The sequence below is a fragment of the Marmota monax genome, unplaced genomic scaffold (assembly GCF_021218885.2).
Source record: "Marmota monax isolate L192 unplaced genomic scaffold, Marmota_monax_Labrador192_F-V1.1 WCK01_AAM20220418_F8-fsc00066, whole genome shotgun sequence".
Taxonomy (NCBI): Eukaryota; Metazoa; Chordata; class Mammalia; order Rodentia; family Sciuridae; genus Marmota; species Marmota monax.
In genome coordinates, this window is record NW_026692805.1 from 6,070,817 (window position 1) to 6,083,739 (window position 12,923).

The following is a 12,923-nucleotide window of genomic DNA, read 5'->3' on the forward strand; positions in this document are numbered from 1 at the left end:
AGCCAGGGGCAAACCTAATTCATATTCACAGTGAAATTTAAGAGGACATTGTATCAAGGAAAAGAAAAAAAAAAACCTCAGGAAACATGAAATAATTTTTTTTTTGGAAAATAGCATTTAAACTATAATTGCCAAAATTAAAATCTAAATAAAAGTGAATATTATAATCGCTAATTCCAAACACTAGATGATATTGACACAGCATGTACATGAGAGAGACAGAGATGATGTGAAAAAAAAGTATTTTGCAGAATAGATTTGGAAGTGTAGTTGAAAAATGACCATGGTTTCCACTGCAAGAAAAGGATGCAATGGAGAATAAACAATCAACAAAATATTAGAAGACAATACCTCAGAGCTGAAGAAAATATTATGTCTTCAGGCTGGAAAAGTTCACCAGTTTTATGATGGCATTATTTTTCAAAGGCCCATTTCTAATGTCAAGAAATGTAAAGTGTCTAATATTTTTCTCTAGAAATAAGTTAACAAGGAAAATAACAGAGTCATAGCTCTTCAGAGATTATAAATGCATGCCAACCTTGTACACATTCTGGATAATTATGAAAATACTCTAGTTCAATAAAAGGAATCAGAGTAAAGATCACAAGAAAAGAAAAAAAAACTTCTTAATATATAAGAAAGAGTATCAAGAAAAGAAAAGAAAAAACACTTAGTATATAAGAAAGAGTAATAAGTAGTAAAAATTCTATAAACTTTAGTCAAATCTAAATAAATTAAAAAAATGAAATGCAATTTAATTTTAATTGTGATGCAATTTAAAATAATCTTGAAGAAGAAGAGGCATGTTGTAAGGAAACAATTATTAGAGCATCTGGAAAATTTGACAGATTGTTCACTAAAAGCTGAGCAAAGAAAAGAGGGAGGAATAGAAATTGCAAATGGTTCCTGTTGGAATGGGGTGGTGGGAGTGGAGAGAATAGAATTTGATATTAGGTTCTGTTAGGTAAATGCAGGCTCACATGTTAAGATACAACAAAAACCATTAGTAGAATTAAAATAATATGAACAGCTGCCCCATCAATGAAAAGAAAAAATGTGCAAAAACTGGTCTAATGAAAGATGAATCAAGGGAGGAATGAAACAATGGGAAGAGAGGAGAAATTTTTCACTTTCCTCTTAAGCCAGCCTACCTCTGACCAAGGCCTTCCATCTAGAGAAGCAGCATATGCCCACTGAAGCAGTGGAGGATAAAAGGGATGAACTCATGATTGAGTCCCTCTCCTTCATCTTTTCTTTTTCCTCCATTTTGTAGGCAAACTGACTTAGCATTTGCCTTAGTCTATTTGTGCTGCTATAACAAAATACTACAGATTGAATAGCTTATAAGGAACAAACATTTATTTTTTCAGAGTTCTGGAGACTAGGAAATCTAAGATCAAGATGGTGCCCTGTTCAGTTGTCTGGTGAGGGCTGCTTTTTCTTCCAACATGGTCCCTTGTTGATGCCCCCTCAAGAGGAGGAGAATGCCGTGTTCTCACACAGTAGGTGAAGAGCAGGGGAGCAAAATGGTACATGAAGCCCCTGTTACACATCCTTAATCCCACTCAAAAGGATGGAGTTTTTATGTCCTATTCACCTTTAAAGACCTTCCCTCTTACTATCACTTCATTAATGTTAAAGTGGACAACTTGCTGGTTGTGGAAACTCAATGGGACAGAGAACAGATTGGCTGGATCAGATGACACATTTGTGGAGGAGTCTCTGACCATGCAGCACAATGGTCAAAACATCACCAGATAGGGGTCTGAGGAAGGAAGGGAGAAGGGGACCTCAACAAAGCATTGGCAAGTTCTTGATTTCCGTCACAGAAAATAATTTCAGGAAGCGTGGCCAACAAAAATAATGAAAAAAAAGGTCAACATCTTTAGAATCAGGGAAATGCAAATCAGAATTACTCTAAGATTTCATCTCACTCTAGCAGAATGGCAATTATCAAGAATACAATAATAATAAATGCCAGCAAGGATATGAGGGAAAAAGTACACTCATACTTTGTTGGTGGAACTGCAAGTTGGTACAACCATTCTGGAAAGCAGTATGGAGATTTCCCAAAAAACTAGGAATGAAACCACCATGTGACCTGGCTATCTCACTCCTTGGTATTTATCCAAAAGAATTAAAATCAGCATGCTATAGCAACATAGCTACATCAATGTTTATACCAGCACAATTCACAATAGGTAAATTATGGAACCAGCCCAGATGCCGTCAATAGATGAACTGAGAAAATCTATATACATAATGGAATTTTACTCAGCCATAAAGAAGAATGAAATTGTGGCGCATTTGCTATTAAGTGGATTGAACTGGAAAACACCATCCTAAGTGAAGTAAGCCAGACTCAGAAAATCAAGGGTTGAATGTTTTCTCTCATATGTGGAAGCTAGAGCAGGGGGGAAAAAAGGACAGGAATTTGACATTATAAAGATAGAGGGAAGATTAGTGGAGTACAAGAAGGAGATAAAGAGGGAGGGAGGAGAAAGAAGAAAAGGGAAGAAATGTGAAATGAATTTAACAAAATTATGCTATGTGTATGTATAAATGTATGGTGTATTTTACTTATGTGTATAAATGTATGCATGGTGAATTCTACCTATGTGCATATCTATAAAACACCAATCAAAAATAAATAGATAAACAAGCAAAAGAAAGCATGGTAGGGTAGAGGAATGAGAACTAGTGGAGGGAGGAGGGAGAGGAAAGGGTAGGGGAGCATCAGGGAATAAGTGGGTAAATCAAATTCCATAGATGTACGATTTTGTCAAAGTGATACCAACTATTGTGTATAATTAAAATGAAGTAATAAAAGAAAAAACAGGCTCAAGCAGGATTTATTTAGGAAAGCAGGGAGATTTATTGAGGAAAGCAAACAATAGACAGGACACACAGTCAAATGAAGGAGTGTGAGCACTTGGGTATGAGACTCACTTTTGAGGTCTTGGGCTCTTCTCCTTCAGGGGAGCCTAACCACTGAGTCACATCCTTAGCCTTTTTATTTTTTCTATTTTGAGAAAGAGTCTTGCTAAGTTGTTTAGGTCCTTACCAAGTGGCTGAACCTGGCTTTGAACTTGTGATCCTCCTGCCTCAGCTTCCCAAGCTGCTGAGATTATAGGCATGTATCACACAGGTTGGGCACTTCTTTTTTTTCCCAAAAAAGTTTGGGTATTTTATTTTATTTTTATTTGTTATCTACAACAGCAGAATGCATTATAATTCATATTACACATATAGAGCACAATTTTTTATATCTCTGGTTGTACACCAAGTAGAGTCACACCATTCGTGTCTTCATACATGTACTTAGAATAATGGTGTCCATCTCATTCCACCGTCTTTCCTACCCCCATGTTGGGATCTTCTTTTAAAGGGAACTTTGTAAATAGTGGTCAGGAATGTACTTTGGGGTAACATCAGCCTGGTGATCTCAATTCTCTTCATCATAGAACACTGGGTGCGTCATGGTGGTCTGATTCTTTCAGGATCTCTAGATTGATGTCATCTAGCTAAAAGTTAATATTTGGAAGATGACCACATCATAAGTCCTAACAGTATTTTTCCTTGGCTTTATTTAATCTGAAGGAAAATATGTTGTGTAAACCAGCATTGCATGTAGGCATTAATTACCTAGACTTACAGGACTCATAGGCTTTTTAAGAATTCATGTCTGGAGGAAAACTGGTTTGGGGGGCAAAGGTGAGGGTGTTCAAGGCGCTTCTTAGATTTAAAGTTACAGTCTCCTTTTCTTTCCCTGTTAGCCTCCTTTTTAACTCGAAACTATTAAAACTTGAAACATCTTAACAAGAATAGCTCCAGCATCACAAACAAAAAACAAGAGGAAATGGACACTCATAAACCCTGGTGTCAGCTTTGACCCAGACATTCCTCTGATCTAATTTACCATGGGAGGAGTACTTGCTCATGTATATTTAAAGTCTTAGTAATGTCCACTGCAGTGCTTTTTTTAAAAGAAGGAAACACCACTGGGGGAAATCTCAAGATTTAATTAAGAGAAGATGGGTTAAATAAATTGTGGTATATTCAGTCAGTGGTTGCAGCCAATACAAGAATGAAATCTGTGAATATTAATCTGTATGGTTAAGTAAAATCCATTAAGTACATTGCAGGATATTATCTACATTGCAATGAAACAGGTCATGCAAGATATTATCTTTCTGGTCTTTGGAGAGTACAGAAATATGAGGAGGTATTCACATATTTCTTTTCTGCATTCTTGTTTTGTTTGAATTTTCCACAATGAAAGTCTTAACTTTTGTTAAAAAAAAAGATAAGTCTATTTAGTGGTAAAAATACTTTATTTTTTATGTATACAGAAAGGCTCACTATATAATTCTTTGGCTTTTAAAAAATACTTATTTTTTAGTTGTAGTTGGACATAATACCTTTATTTTATTTATTTTTATGTGATGCTGAGGATTGAACCCAGGTCATCGCACATGCTAGATGAGTGCTCTACCACTGAGTCACAACCCCAGCCCTCAATTCTTTGGTTTACTTTTTTTTCCTTTTTGGAAGCACTAGGGTGGAACCCAGGGCCTTATGCATGCTAGACAAATGCTCTACCATTGAGAGACAACTGAAATTCCTCTTACATCATTTTCTGATTTAGTGTTAGCAAAGTCATAGAAGTATTTTCTTAGTTAATTTGTATAGGATAGATACTCCTTTTCCCCATTTTTATAGACTCTAAGTAAACCCCTGGCCTCATTCTGGTTATTTTGTAATGTTTAAATTCCCCATGTTGCAGACTTATTTTAAATTATCATCTGATAGTAATTTATTAAATATAGAATTATATAGTCATCATCAAATGATAATAGACCATGATAGAAATATTTTTAAAATAAGAATATATTTCTTCCAGGAGGCTTTAAAAGTTTTAAGGGCATAATTGGAGAAAATGTTAATAAAGCACTAAAAACAATGTAGACAGATGCTATGAGCATTTTATGAGTGAAAAGGTGAGGTAGTGTGAGCTATGCCCAAGCTAGCAAAATGGAAGGATCAGGAATAGATGGAAATGCTTTCAACTCTTTTCCAAACATTCATTCAAAAATCCTTCCCCTCCTCTTAAAATCAGAATGGTCAATATTGGTAGTAGTTCTATTTTGGGGGTCTGCCAGTAACTATGATGTCACAAATATCAAAGCAATTACCCTACACTTACATAACAATCATTTTGAGTTGTCAGCAAATTTGTTTTATGTCTTTGACCTGTATTTGCATTATTTTTTAACCTTCACAATGTTTCAAGGTCACAGATTTTCATCTTAGATCATAAACTGGATTTTTTTTTTTTTTTTTTTTTTTTTTTTTAAATATTTATTTATTTATTTTTAGTTTTTGGCGGACACAACATCTTTGTTTGTATGTGGTGCTGAGGATCGAACCCGGGCCGCACGCATGCCAGGCGAGCGCGCTACCGCTTGAGCCACATCCCCAGCCCATAAACTGGATTTTTATTTAAATTTTTTTTCTTAAAAAAATAAGCAAATCTAGAAAAAAAGTAAAATTTATTTTTTTATTTTTAAAGTCGAGAAAAGTCTTTCATCTGTTCTCCAGAATTTGAATAACTGTTTAACAACCTCTCCTGGCAGTTAAATTTCCATGAGTGTGCTAGCATTTGCAACATTTCCCTTTTCTGATCTGTCTTTTGAATCACCTCAGACTGAGCAGTTAGTAATAATGTCTGCCAAGTGCAGATTTCCTCCTGACTGTGACTTCTGACTCTGGCTATAGTCACTCCTACCTAAAGCAACTGACTCAGGCTTCTATTGTTTTTTTCTTTTTTTTTAAACCGGGCAGTTTTCTCTCTATATATGGTAATAATGCTCACACAGGCATAAGATGCTTGCTTCCCCAGGAAAACTGGAAAGTGAAATCACAATAACTACAGCTTTGTTAAGACGGTTGGCCACAGCAGTTTCTCTGCTAGTAATAGCAAAAGTTAATTACTGAAGTAGATACATATTCATAGAGCAATTTAAATCATCACCCTTTGGCATGAAGTGCAGAGTGGCTCCGAGCCCTCCCAGCACTATCTATGCTCTGCTAGCTGCTCATGGCGCTTTCAGGCCAGCCCCATTCCTGTGGTCCTGTCTGGTGACAGGATGCAGGAAGGAGCTCAGGAGAAGAGCAGACCACACCTCTAGGAAGCCAGCCTGGTGTCTGCCTCCGGTAGTGTTCTTGCTAGCACCCATAATGTTCTCCTGTGGTATAGTGCTGTCCCTTCATTGGAGCCCTGTTAATTGTTTCCTGAGATACCCAGCAGACTTCTATAAGTGCCTAAGGCAGCCATCTCACTGTTCCACCGAGGGGGAAAGTGAGGCTTACATTAAGGACTTCAGGGTTACACCTAAGTCACCCATTAGGCAGCACACCAGCATGGATGCAAACATAGCACTAGGGGCAAAGTGTTATTGCTCTAGGCTGCATTTTAGCGTTTCTTTATTAGGGCTAGATACCTTCTACTTTCACATAATACTAAAGAGGAAGTTCAAGGGAGGGGAAGAGCAAATACACGAGTCCTGATGTGTGATAAGTGATACTTTTTTCCTAGTGAGGTTGATCATTAAAATGTCCCAATTATTCAGAACTACCAGAGACTCAAGAAATTATGTAGAAATAAGAACTCTTGAGTATAATCTTATTAAAAAACTGTTTGTGTGTGTGTATGTGTGTGTGTATTTTTTTTTTTTTTTGATGGGGAAAAAAAGCCCCAATTTCTTCAAAGTAGTCATCTACAGATAATAGAGATTTTACCGAGGGAAGTATAGAGCTCTCACCCCAAATTCATACTTGAATAAATATTTTGCTTTCTAGATACAGTTATATAACAGGTAGGAGGGAATTGAATATTGGTAGAATTTTTTGAAATCTGCAGAAGTCTCACAAGCTTCCAGAGGGCTTAAGTTCCACTAGGGTAGGTGTGACAGTCATTTTGTTAATACAAGGGTGCTCACTGTGGAGTGTGTTCAACAAAATAGACACTGAAAGGATGTGATTAAAACAAACATGATTCCACTTTTCAAAGCAATTAAATATTAAAATCAGGTTTGAAGTCTAAGGTCCGCTTCTTTCTACTCAGTTGATTTAAGTAAAATTCCATCCAGAAGCAGAATAAACTAGAGGCCGCCTGAAAGCTGTGGTTAGTAATGTTTCTCAGCACCACCTGGGTGCCAGGGCATTTCTGAAAGGCTGGCAGAGGCTGATTTTGGGAACAGTTTTATTGCCATTGATTCTGATCATAACTTCCACCTGTATATTCCCATTTCTCTGACCTTCCCACCCAAACTCACCTTAACTCTGACCTGCAAAAATAAATAAATTAGTTAAATAATAGAGTCTCATTTCATAGCAACATCACAACCACTTTCATTTTCTGTCACCATTTTTTATTTAGGCAACCCATTAGACATAAAGTCAAACAAAAAACTAACAAAACGAAACAAAACAAACAAACGCCACCAAATCAAAAGGAAATACCACTCACAATTACTTTTCTTCCTCTACTTTTCTCATTGGGATTCACATGTTTGGTATGAAAGTTTGTATTTCTTTTCATGAGATAAGAGAAAACAAATGTATGAGCCACATTGCTTAATTTTTCCGTACAGTGGCTTTATTATGCTGAATGGAATGAAGAGAAAGTAGTTGTTTTCTGCCATCTAGTGTAATAATCTAGAATTACATCTTGCCACGGACTTGGGCAGCTAAAATTCAGAAAAATAATGTACTATTCAAATAAGGACAGACGAATTCTACAAATTATTCTACTCTTTTGGATTTAGGGATACACAGATAAAAATAATAAGACATAATGCTAAACATTTTATTGCAAAGCTAGAGTGTAGAAATTGACGTTAAATCAAGGCGGGAAGAATCAAGAAAGCACACTAACAAACACTTGCAATGAATAGCTGTGTCATCGTTAAGATATGTATCATGATTAACATATATCAGCTGAGAATACTCTGTGGAGAGAGAGCTTAAAACGAACCCCCAGTAAATCAAAGAAACAAAAAATCATCAATGCATTCTTTTTTCAAACAGAGCAGATGTTCTTGTAGTCACCCAGACTCGTATTTGAATGAACATTAACATATCTTTGTCCTCCATATGCAGTTGATTGTCTAGTCTTTTCACTTTTTTTTTGTTTATTCACTTATTTTGCAGTATCAGGGGTCTAGGGCACCTTGCATATGCCGACTCTACTGCTGAGCTAAAGCCCGACCCCAGTTTTTTCCTTTAGACTCTGTCTGCTGTCTCTGCTTTTCTCTATTACCTCTACTAAGAATGGATCATAGCTGCTTTTCCACATGTCTTTCAGTCTTCTCAGCTCTGGCCAGATTATGTACCATTCTCAGGCCGATCTTCCTTAAATGCTAAGTCACTGTTGTTTGGAAAAAAAAAAAACTCTGGAACCTTATTTCTTTTCCTTTCCAGATACCTTGTCCATCTGGTTTCACTGTTATTTTAATCCAGGCTCATCTTATCTATACAATTTACTTCCCTGCTTTTCTCGAACTTTTTGCCAGTCATTCCTTTGCAATTAAAAAGCCCTGCAAATTGCTGCCTTCCAGTCTTTATTGACAAACTCCTGTCCTTCCCTTCTTTTGCAGCCAAGCCCTCTTCATCTTTCAGGATCTGGTTCCTCCATATCATCCTTTCATGCCTGTGAAATTTTACAGAAATGTTATGTTATATTCTATTTGTGAGTGCTTGTGTAAATACTGTCAGATAGTTGACTTACTACACAGGCTTTGGTCTCATTTCACCCAAAATCTATGGTAAAATATTTCAGTCAAATACTGTATCTCATCCCTTCTCAAGTCCCCCTCACTTCTGGGAACACTGGGAGTCCAATAACGTACTTGTTGATAAGTTTTCTTCATCTTCAGTTCATCACTTTGCAAGGAAAATGGAGCTGGTTTTGTGATTCCTATTTTACAAAGATTCCAAGTCCCAGAGCTCTCAAAAAACTTGCTCTTGTTAATGACAGTGCTAGGACAGGAGCTGTAATGTTTCCTCCTTGCCATTGCTCTTCCAGTTGCCCTGCTGCCATCCAAGAGGCCCTGATAAAGTGATGCATTAAATCCTTCTTTATTTTTAGATGGGCTTGTAGATGCAGGCTCATATTTGTAGGGAGCAGCCTGGCAACAGATTATAATCAGGGCGTGTGGTTATGTGCCTGCTGGGCAATTTCAGTTCTTTCTGGGCGATTATGCCACATGTTCAGCCCACACCCACTTGTCCTTTCTGAAAACCACAAACTGGTGCTTTGGCAGATATGACATTCTTTCACACAGCCTGCTGATTAAATGACTGCACTGCCTGTTTCCTCCTTCAAACAGCTCTCGTTCTGCCTCTTGCCCTCCTAGCCTTCTAAAGGTGTTCTGGAGATGCTGGGGCTCACGGAGTGTGAGGAACAGTTAAAAAACACCTACCACTGGTTGTTTTAACCATAGTATTTAGGGAGTGACAGGAGCCTGGAGTATTTCTAGGTAGTTCCTCCTTCGGCCACAGGATGGATTCCTTTACCATCCTGTGTCTTTTGTGTCATTCATTTGCACAGAATGTTAGCATCAAATCCCTCTACCAGAGGGACTGGGGTGTTGTTCAGTGGTACTGTGTGTGCTTAGCTAACATAGCCAGCCTCTGGGTTCAATTCCCAGTTACCCCTGCGCCCCCCCCCCCAAAAAAAAAAAAAAAGAAAAATAAATTTTTCCACCCATGCAATGCATTTATTCTCTGGTGTCTGGCTGGGGCCCTGAGGCATAAGGTTGCTTGACAGGAGGATTGGGCAGCAAAATGAAAATAGAGTATACTATGGTGCACAAAAATGAACTGCATGCAGTTACACAGTTCACAGGGATGGCATTGATTAAATTAGTCTCATTAAGCAACAAGAAAATAGAAGCTAACAAATTGTTGAGTAGAGCTACCAATTTAGAATAATTGTGTGCATTAATTGAACAAAAAAGCAGCAGAGAGAGGCTTACATGGATTGTGTGTGTCAATTAATTTTTCATTGCTTGTGACCAAAATACCTGACCAGAATAACTTAGAAGAGGAAAAATTTGTTTGGGGCTCATGGTTTCAGAGGTTCAGCTCATGGTCCGCTGACTCCTTGGCTCTGAGCCTGAGAAGAGGCAGAACATCATGGCAGAAGGGCATGGCAGAGAAAGTTGCTCAGTTCCTGGCCAAGAAGCAGAGAAAGAGAGAAGTAAAGGGACTGTAGGGGAGATGAAGCCTTCCAGGCCACGCCTTACCTGCTGACAGTTACCACCCAGTTAGTCTATTAATGGGTTGATTGGATGGACTGATTAGGTTACACTTCTCACAATCTAATCATTTTTGCCTCTTGCATTAGCATAGAGGTTTTTGGGGGATACCCTGTATCCAAACCCAAACAGATAGTTTAAAGAAAATCTGAGCATGCAGTTCTAACAAGTGACTTTGCTTATTGCAGATTCAATGAAATGATCAAAACTAATCTAAAAGTGTCATGAAAAGCAATATTATTGCTTTTTTTTTTAAAAAATTATGACATTATTAACATATAAAGATTGGTCTCTAGCCAAACTATAAAATGATTCATGACAATGAAACTTTAAAAATAAGAATTAGAATCAACTAGGAACTTGTCATATAATGTATGAGATGCAGAATACACATGAGAAGCCCAGAATTAATACTACCAAGAACTGTTCAAATGGCAATGAGATGCAAAGCAGAACCACATACCTCATTCCTTCTGTCCTCCAAGCAAGGCCATGGGAAGGCAGATCTGCTGTTCAGACCCCTGTTTTGTAGGCTTAGAAAGTCTCATTGCTTTCAACCCTCATATGCCTCATAGCTTGGTTGTGGTGGGGATCTCAACAGGGGGTTGCTGTCCTGAAGCCAGGCCTGGTGACTTCACTGTCTATTGACTATCCGTAAACAGTGTGTTAGGTACAAACTCCACCATGTCGTAATAATATAAACTATTCAGTTGCTGGAATTTGTGTGCTTAAAATATTATTTTTCTAGTTTTGTGGACATCTGAATGTTCTTTGAACAAATTTCCAACATAGTACCTTGAAAGAAAATCCATTAAAAGAAAAATTTCTTTTTTTTTTTTTTTTTGTATTTAAGCCTTCGATGTTTCTTTTTCTTTCTTTCTTTTTTTTTAATTTTTTATTGTTGGTTGTTCAAAACATTACAAATTTCTTGATATATCATATTTCACACTTTGATTCAAGTGGGTTATGAACTCCCATTTTTACCCCATATACAGATTGCAGAATTACATCAGTTACACATACATTGATTTACATATTGCCATACTCGTGTCTGTTGTGTTCTGCTGCCTTTCCTATCCTCTACTATCCCCCTCCCCTCCCCTCCCCTCCCCTCCCCTCTTCTCTCTCTACCCCCTCTACTGTCATTCATTTCTCCCCCTTGTATTATTTTTCCCTTTCCCCTCACTTCCTCTTGTATGTACTTTTGTATAACCCTGAGGGTCTCCTTCCATTTCCATGCAATTTCCCCTTCTCTCGCCCTTTCCCTCCCACCTCTCATCCCTGTTTAATGTTAATCTTCTTCTCCTGCTCTTCGTCCCTACTCTGTTCTTAGTTACTCTCCTTATATCAAAGAAGACATTAGGCATTTGTTTTTTAGGGATTGGCTAGCTTCACTTAGCATAATCTGCTCTAATGCCATCCATTTCCCTGCAAATTCTATGATTTTGTCATTTTTTAATGCAGAGTAATACTCCATTGTGTATAAATGCCACATTTTTTTTATCCATTCGTCTATTGAAGGGCATCTAGGTTGGTTCCACAGTCTTGCTATTGTGAATTGTGCTGCTATGAACATCAATGTAGCAGTGTCCCTGTAGCATGCTCTTTTTAGGTTTTTAGGGAATAGACCAAGAAGGGGAATAGCTGGGTCAAATGGTGGCTCCATTCCCAGCTTTCCAAGAAATCTCCATACTGCTTTCCAAATTGGGTGCACCAATTTGCAGTCCCACCAGCAATGTACAAGTGTACCCTTTTCCCCACATGCTCGCCAGCACTTGTTGTTGTTTGACTTCATAATGGCTGCCAATCTTACTGGAGTGAGATGGTATCTTAGGGTGGTTTTGATTTGCATTTCTCTGACAGCTAGAGACGGTGAGCATTTTTTCATGTATTTGTTGATTGACTGTATGTTCTCCTCTGAGAAGTGTCTGTTCAGGTCCTTGGCCCATTTGTTGATTGGGTTGTTTGTTCTCTTATTGTCTAATTTTTTGAGTTCTTTGTATACTCTGGATATTAGGGCTCTATCTGAAGTGTGAGGAGTAAAGATTTGTTCCCAGGGTGTAGGCTCCCTATTTACCTCTCTTATTGTTTCTTTTGCTGAGAAAAAACTTTTTAGTTTGAGTGAGTCCCATTTGTTGATTCTAGTTATTAACTTTTGTGCTATGGGTGTCCTATTGAGGAATTTGGAGCCCGACCCCAGCGAATGTAGATCGTAGCCAACTTTTTCTTCTATCAGACGGCGTGTCTCTGATTTGATATCAAGCTCCTAGATCCATTTTGAATTAACTTTTGTGCATGGTGAGAGAAAGGGATTCAGTTTCATTTTGTTGCATATGGATTTCCAGTTTTCCCAGCACCATTTGTTGAAGATGCTATCCTTCCTCCATTGCATGCTTTTAGCCCCTTTATCAAATATAAGATAGTTGTAGTTTTGTGGATTGGTTTCTGTGTCCTCTATTCTGTACCATTGGTCCACCCGCCTGTTTTGGTACCAGTACCATGCTGTTTTTGTTCCTATTGCTCTGTAGTATAGTTTGAAGTCTGGTATCGCTATACCGCCTGATTCACACTTCCTGCTTAGCATTGTTTTTGCTATTCTGG

General features: G+C 37.8%; 1 long non-coding RNA gene across 1 annotated transcript; it reads right to left on the reverse strand.

Moving 5' to 3' along the window:
* Window positions 1-7,638: 7,638 nt before the first annotated feature.
* LOC124095160 (uncharacterized) lies at window positions 7,639-10,965 on the reverse strand. The gene is made up of 2 exons (XR_006852425.1): window positions 10,786-10,965; window positions 7,639-8,713 (listed from the first exon to the last, which is right to left on the reverse strand). It is a non-coding gene; the product is annotated as an uncharacterized LOC124095160 (long non-coding RNA).
* Window positions 10,966-12,923: the final 1,958 nt, after the last annotated feature.